Genomic DNA, 5000 nt, shown 5'->3' on the forward strand with positions numbered 1-5000 from the left:
ATCAGATTGGCTGCAAACAATGACCCTGACGTGATTTGAACACGCAACCTTCTGATCTGGAGTCAGACGCGCTACCGTTGCGCCACAGAGTCTGTTACATGATTCAATCAAACGAGTGAAAAGGGCAGGGCGAACTATAATTGATTTTAGAAAATTGCATATTGCTTGGGTTATCAAATGGCTCAATTTTGGACTAACATCCACCTCATCTTTTCTGACAGACAGCCAAGCTTGAAAGTAAACTATGACCCTGACGTGATTTGAACACGCAACCTTCTGATCTGGAGTCAGACGCGCTACCGTTGCGCCACAGAGTCTGTTACATGATTCAACCAAACGAGTGAAAAGGGCAGGGCGAACTGTGATTGATTTTAGAAAATTGCATATTGCTTGGGGTATCAAATGGCTCAATTTTGGCCTAACATCCACCTCATCTTTTCTGACGGACAGCCAAGCTTGAAAGTAAACTATGACCCTGACGTGATTTGAACACGCAACCTTCTGATCTGGAGTCAGACGCGCTACCGTTGTGCCACAGAGTCTGATACACCATCCAACCAAACGATTTAAAACGGCAGAGCTACGATAATGAGAAAATTGCAAATAGCTCAAGGTATTCAATGAGCACATTTGGACCAAATCCACCTTTAAATAGAATGATGTATGCATCAGATTGGCTGCAAACAATGACCCTGACGTGATTTGAACACGCAACCTTCTGATATGGAGTCAGACGCACTACCGTTGCGCCACAGAGTCTGTTACATGATTGAACCAAACGAGTGAAAAGCGCAGGGCGAACAGCAATTCATTTTAGAAAATTGCATATTGCTTGGGGTATCAAATGGCTCAATTTTAAAATAACATCCTGCTCATCTTTTCTGACGGACAGCCAAGCTTGAAAGTAAACTATGACCCTGACGTGATTTGAACACGCAACCTTCTGATCTGGAGTCAGACGCGCTACCGTTGCGCCACAGAGTCTGATACACCATCCAACCAAACGATTTAAAACGGCAGAGCTACGATAATGAGAAAATTGCAAATAGCTCAAGGTATTAAATGAGCACATTTGGACCAAATCCACCTTTAAATAGAATCATGTATGCATCAGATTGGCTGCAAACAATGACCCTGACGTGATTTGAACACGCAACCTTCTGATCTGGAGTCAGACGCGCTACCGTTGCGCCACAGAGTCTGTTACATGATTCAATCAAACGAGTGAAAAGGGCAGGGCGAACTATAATTGATTTTAGAAAATTGCATATTGCTTGGGTTATCAAATGGCTCAATTTTGGACTAACATCCACCTCATCTTTTCTGACAGACAGCCAAGCTTGAAAGTAAACTATGACCCTGACGTGATTTGAACACGCAACCTTCTGATCTGGAGTCAGACGCGCTACCGTTGCGCCACAGAGTCTGTTACATGATTCAACCAAACGAGTGAAAAGGGCAGGGCGAACTGTGATTGATTTTAGAAAATTGCATATTGCTTGGGGTATCAAATGGCTCAATTTTGGACTAACATCCACCTCATCTTTTCTGACGGACAGCCAAGCTTGAAAGTAAACTATGACCCTGACGTGATTTGAACACGCAACCTTCTGATCTGGAGTCAGACGCGCTACCGTTGCGCCACAGAGTCTGATACACCATCCAACCAAACGATTTAAAACGGCAGAGCTACGATAATGAGAAAATTGCAAATAGCTCAAGGTATTCAATGAGCACATTTGGACCAAATCCACCTTTAAATAGAATGATGTATGCATCAGATTGGCTGCAAACAATGACCCTGACGTGATTTGAACACGCAACCTTCTGATCTGGAGTCAGACGCGCTAGCGTTGCGCCACAGAGTCTGTTACATGATTCAATCAAACGAGTGAAAAGGGCAGGGCGAACTATAATTGATTTTAGAAAATTGCATATTGCTTGGGTTATCAAATGTTTCAATTTTGGACTAACATCCACCTCATCTTTTCTGACGGACAGCTTAAGCTTAAAAGTAAACAATGACCCTGACGTGATTTGAACACGCAACCTTCTGATCTGGAGTCAGACGCGCTACCGTTGCGCCACAGAGTCTGTTGCATGATTCAACCAAACGAGTGAAAAGGGCAGGGCGAACTGTGATTGATTTTAGAAAATTGCATATTGCTTGGGGTATCAAATGGCTCAATTTTGGACTAACATCCACCTCATCTTTTCTGACGGACAGCCAAGCTTGAAAGTAAACTATGACCCTGACGTGATTTGAACACGCAACCTTCTGATCTCGAGTCAGACGCGCTACCGTTGCGCCACAGAGTCTGTTACATGATTCAACCAAACGAGTGAAAAGGGCAGGGCGAACAGCAATTCATTTTAGAAAATTGCATATTGCTTGGGGTATCAAATGGCTCAATTTTAAAATAACATCCTCCTCATCTGTTCTGACAGACAGCTAAGTTTGAAAGTAAACTATGACCCTGACGTGATTTGAACACGCAACCTTCTGATCTGAAGTCAGACGCGCTACCGTTGCGCCACAGAGTCTGATACACCATCCAACCAAACGATTTAAAACGGCAGAGCTACGATAATGAGAAAATTGCAAATAGCTCAAGGTATTAAATGAGCACATTTGGACCAAATCCACCTTTAAAAAGAATCATGTATGCATCAGATTGGCTGCAAACAATGACCCTGACGTGATTTGAACACGCAACCTTCTGATCTGGAGTCAGACGCGCTACCGTTGCGCCACAGAGTCTGTTACATGATTCAATCAAACGAGTGAAAAGGGCAGGGCGAACTATAATTGATTTTAGAAAATTGCATATTGCTTGGGTTATCAAATGGCTCAATTTTGGACTAACATCCACCTCATCTTTTCTGACAGACAGCCAAGCTTGAAAGTAAACTATGACCCTGACGTGATTTGAACACGCAACCTTCTGATCTGGAGTCAGACGCGCTACCATTGCGCCACAGAGTCTGTTACATGATTCAACCAAACGAGTGAAAAGGGCAGGGCGAACAGCAATTGATTTTAGAAAATTGCATATTACTTGGGGTATCAAATGGCTCAATTTTAAAATAACATCCTCCTCATCTGTTCTGACAGACAGCTAAGTTTGAAAGTAAACTATGACCCTGACGTGATTTGAACACGCAACCTTCTGATCTGGAGTCAGACGCGCTACCGTTGCGCCACAGAGTCTGATACACCATCCAACCAAACGATTTAAAACGGCAGAGCTACGATAATGAGAAAATTGCAAATAGCTCAAGGTATTAAATGAGCACATTTGGACCAAATCCACCTTTAAATAGAATGATGTATGCATCAGATTGGCTGCAAACAATGACCCTGACGTGATTTGAACACGCAACCTTCAGATCTGGAGTCAGACGCGCTACCGTTGCGCCAAAGAGTCTGATACACCATCCAACCAAACGATTTAAAACGGCAGAGCTACGATAATGAGAAAATTGCAAATAGCTCAAGGTATTAAATGAGCACATTTGGACCAAATCCACCTTTAAATAGAATCATGTATGCATCAGATTGGCTGCAAACAATGACCCTGACGTGATTTGAACACGCAACCTTCTGATCTGGAGTCAGACGCGCTACCGTTGCGCCACAGAGTCTGTTACATGATTCAATCAAACGAGTGAAAAGGGCAGGGCGAACTATAATTGATTTTAGAAAATTGCATATTGCTTGGGTTATCAAATGGCTCAATTTTGGACTAACATCCACCTCATCTTTTCTGACAGACAGCCAAGCTTGAAAGTAAACTATGACCCTGACGTGATTTGAACACGCAACCTTCTGATCTGGAGTCAGACGCGCTACCGTTGCGCCACAGAGTCTGTTACATGATTAAACCAAACGAGTGAAAAGGGCAGGGGGAACTGTGATTGATTTTAGAAAATTGCATATTGCTTGGGGTATCAAATGGCTCAATTTTGGACTAACATCCACCTCATCTTTTCTGACGGACAGCCAAGCTTGAAAGTAAACTATGACCATTACGTGATTTGAACACGCAACCTTCTGATCTCGAGTCAGACGCGCTACCGTTGCGCCACAGAGTCTGTTACATGATTCAACCAAATGAGTGAAAAGGGCAGGGCGAACTGTGATTGATTTTAGAAAATTGCATATTGCTTGGGGTATCAAATGGCTCAATTTTGGACTAACATCCACCTCATCTTTTCTGACGGACAGCCAAGCTTGAAAGTAAACTATGACCCTGACGTGATTTGAACACGCAACCTTCTGATCTGGAGTCAGACGCGCTACCGTTGCGCCACAGAGTCTGTTACATGATTCAACCAAACGAGTGAAAAGGGCAGGGCGAACAGCAATTCATTTTAGAAAATTGCATATTGCTTGGGGTATCAAATGGCTCAATTTTAAAATAACATCCTCCTCATCTGTTCTGACAGACAGCTAAGTTTGAAAGTAAACTATGACCCTGACGTGATTTGAACACGCAACCTTCTGATCTGGAGTCAGACGCGCTACCGTTGTGCCACAGAGTCTGATACACCATCCAACCAAACGATTTAAAACGGCAGAGCTACGATAATGAGAAAATTGCAAATAGCTCAAGGTATTCAATGAGCACATTTGGACCAAATCCACCTTTAAATAGAATGATGTATGCATCAGATTGGCTGCAAACAATGACCCTGACGTGATTTGAACACGCAACCTTCTGATATGGAGTCAGACGCACTACCGTTGCGCCACAGAGTCTGTTACATGATTGAACCAAACGAGTGAAAAGCGCAGGGCGAACAGCAATTCATTTTAGAAAATTGCATATTGCTTGGGGTATCAAATGGCTCAATTTTAAAATAACATCCTGCTCATCTTTTCTGACGGACAGCCAAGCTTGAAAGTAAACTATGACCCTGACGTGATTTGAACACGCAACCTTCTGATCTGGAGTCAGACGCGCTACCGTTGCGCCACAGAGTCTGTTACATGATTC

At 43.2% G+C, this 5000-nt stretch overlaps 1 protein-coding gene and 22 non-coding genes across 23 annotated transcripts in view; 1 reads left to right on the plus strand and 22 right to left on the minus strand.

Moving 5' to 3' along the window:
* Window positions 1-5000, plus strand: part of fermt3b (FERM domain containing kindlin 3b) — a 104961-nt gene that overhangs the window by 27697 nt on the left and 72264 nt on the right. The window lies entirely within an intron of this gene.
* trnaw-cca (transfer RNA tryptophan (anticodon CCA)) lies at window positions 21-92 on the minus strand. Its single transcript has one exon. It is a non-coding gene; the product is annotated as a tRNA-Trp (tRNA).
* trnaw-cca (transfer RNA tryptophan (anticodon CCA)) lies at window positions 246-317 on the minus strand. Its single transcript has one exon. It is a non-coding gene; the product is annotated as a tRNA-Trp (tRNA).
* On the minus strand, window positions 471-542 carry trnaw-cca (transfer RNA tryptophan (anticodon CCA)). Its single transcript has one exon. It is a non-coding gene; the product is annotated as a tRNA-Trp (tRNA).
* Window positions 688-759, minus strand: trnaw-cca (transfer RNA tryptophan (anticodon CCA)). Its single transcript has one exon. It is a non-coding gene; the product is annotated as a tRNA-Trp (tRNA).
* trnaw-cca (transfer RNA tryptophan (anticodon CCA)) lies at window positions 913-984 on the minus strand. The gene has a single exon. It is a non-coding gene; the product is annotated as a tRNA-Trp (tRNA).
* Window positions 1130-1201, minus strand: trnaw-cca (transfer RNA tryptophan (anticodon CCA)). Its single transcript has one exon. It is a non-coding gene; the product is annotated as a tRNA-Trp (tRNA).
* Window positions 1355-1426, minus strand: trnaw-cca (transfer RNA tryptophan (anticodon CCA)). Its single transcript has one exon. It is a non-coding gene; the product is annotated as a tRNA-Trp (tRNA).
* Window positions 1580-1651, minus strand: trnaw-cca (transfer RNA tryptophan (anticodon CCA)). Its single transcript has one exon. It is a non-coding gene; the product is annotated as a tRNA-Trp (tRNA).
* trnaw-cca (transfer RNA tryptophan (anticodon CCA)) lies at window positions 1797-1868 on the minus strand. The gene has a single exon. It is a non-coding gene; the product is annotated as a tRNA-Trp (tRNA).
* Window positions 2023-2094, minus strand: trnaw-cca (transfer RNA tryptophan (anticodon CCA)). Its single transcript has one exon. It is a non-coding gene; the product is annotated as a tRNA-Trp (tRNA).
* On the minus strand, window positions 2248-2319 carry trnas-cga (transfer RNA serine (anticodon CGA)). The gene has a single exon. It is a non-coding gene; the product is annotated as a tRNA-Ser (tRNA).
* trnaw-cca (transfer RNA tryptophan (anticodon CCA)) lies at window positions 2690-2761 on the minus strand. The gene has a single exon. It is a non-coding gene; the product is annotated as a tRNA-Trp (tRNA).
* trnaw-cca (transfer RNA tryptophan (anticodon CCA)) lies at window positions 2915-2986 on the minus strand. The gene has a single exon. It is a non-coding gene; the product is annotated as a tRNA-Trp (tRNA).
* trnaw-cca (transfer RNA tryptophan (anticodon CCA)) lies at window positions 3140-3211 on the minus strand. The gene has a single exon. It is a non-coding gene; the product is annotated as a tRNA-Trp (tRNA).
* On the minus strand, window positions 3357-3428 carry trnaw-cca (transfer RNA tryptophan (anticodon CCA)). The gene has a single exon. It is a non-coding gene; the product is annotated as a tRNA-Trp (tRNA).
* trnaw-cca (transfer RNA tryptophan (anticodon CCA)) lies at window positions 3574-3645 on the minus strand. Its single transcript has one exon. It is a non-coding gene; the product is annotated as a tRNA-Trp (tRNA).
* On the minus strand, window positions 3799-3870 carry trnaw-cca (transfer RNA tryptophan (anticodon CCA)). Its single transcript has one exon. It is a non-coding gene; the product is annotated as a tRNA-Trp (tRNA).
* trnas-cga (transfer RNA serine (anticodon CGA)) lies at window positions 4024-4095 on the minus strand. Its single transcript has one exon. It is a non-coding gene; the product is annotated as a tRNA-Ser (tRNA).
* On the minus strand, window positions 4249-4320 carry trnaw-cca (transfer RNA tryptophan (anticodon CCA)). The gene has a single exon. It is a non-coding gene; the product is annotated as a tRNA-Trp (tRNA).
* trnaw-cca (transfer RNA tryptophan (anticodon CCA)) lies at window positions 4474-4545 on the minus strand. Its single transcript has one exon. It is a non-coding gene; the product is annotated as a tRNA-Trp (tRNA).
* On the minus strand, window positions 4691-4762 carry trnaw-cca (transfer RNA tryptophan (anticodon CCA)). Its single transcript has one exon. It is a non-coding gene; the product is annotated as a tRNA-Trp (tRNA).
* Window positions 4916-4987, minus strand: trnaw-cca (transfer RNA tryptophan (anticodon CCA)). The gene has a single exon. It is a non-coding gene; the product is annotated as a tRNA-Trp (tRNA).

The sequence above is a fragment of the Pungitius pungitius genome, chromosome 2 (genome assembly GCF_949316345.1).
Source record: "Pungitius pungitius chromosome 2, fPunPun2.1, whole genome shotgun sequence".
In the NCBI taxonomy this organism is placed as follows: domain Eukaryota; kingdom Metazoa; phylum Chordata; class Actinopteri; order Perciformes; family Gasterosteidae; genus Pungitius; species Pungitius pungitius.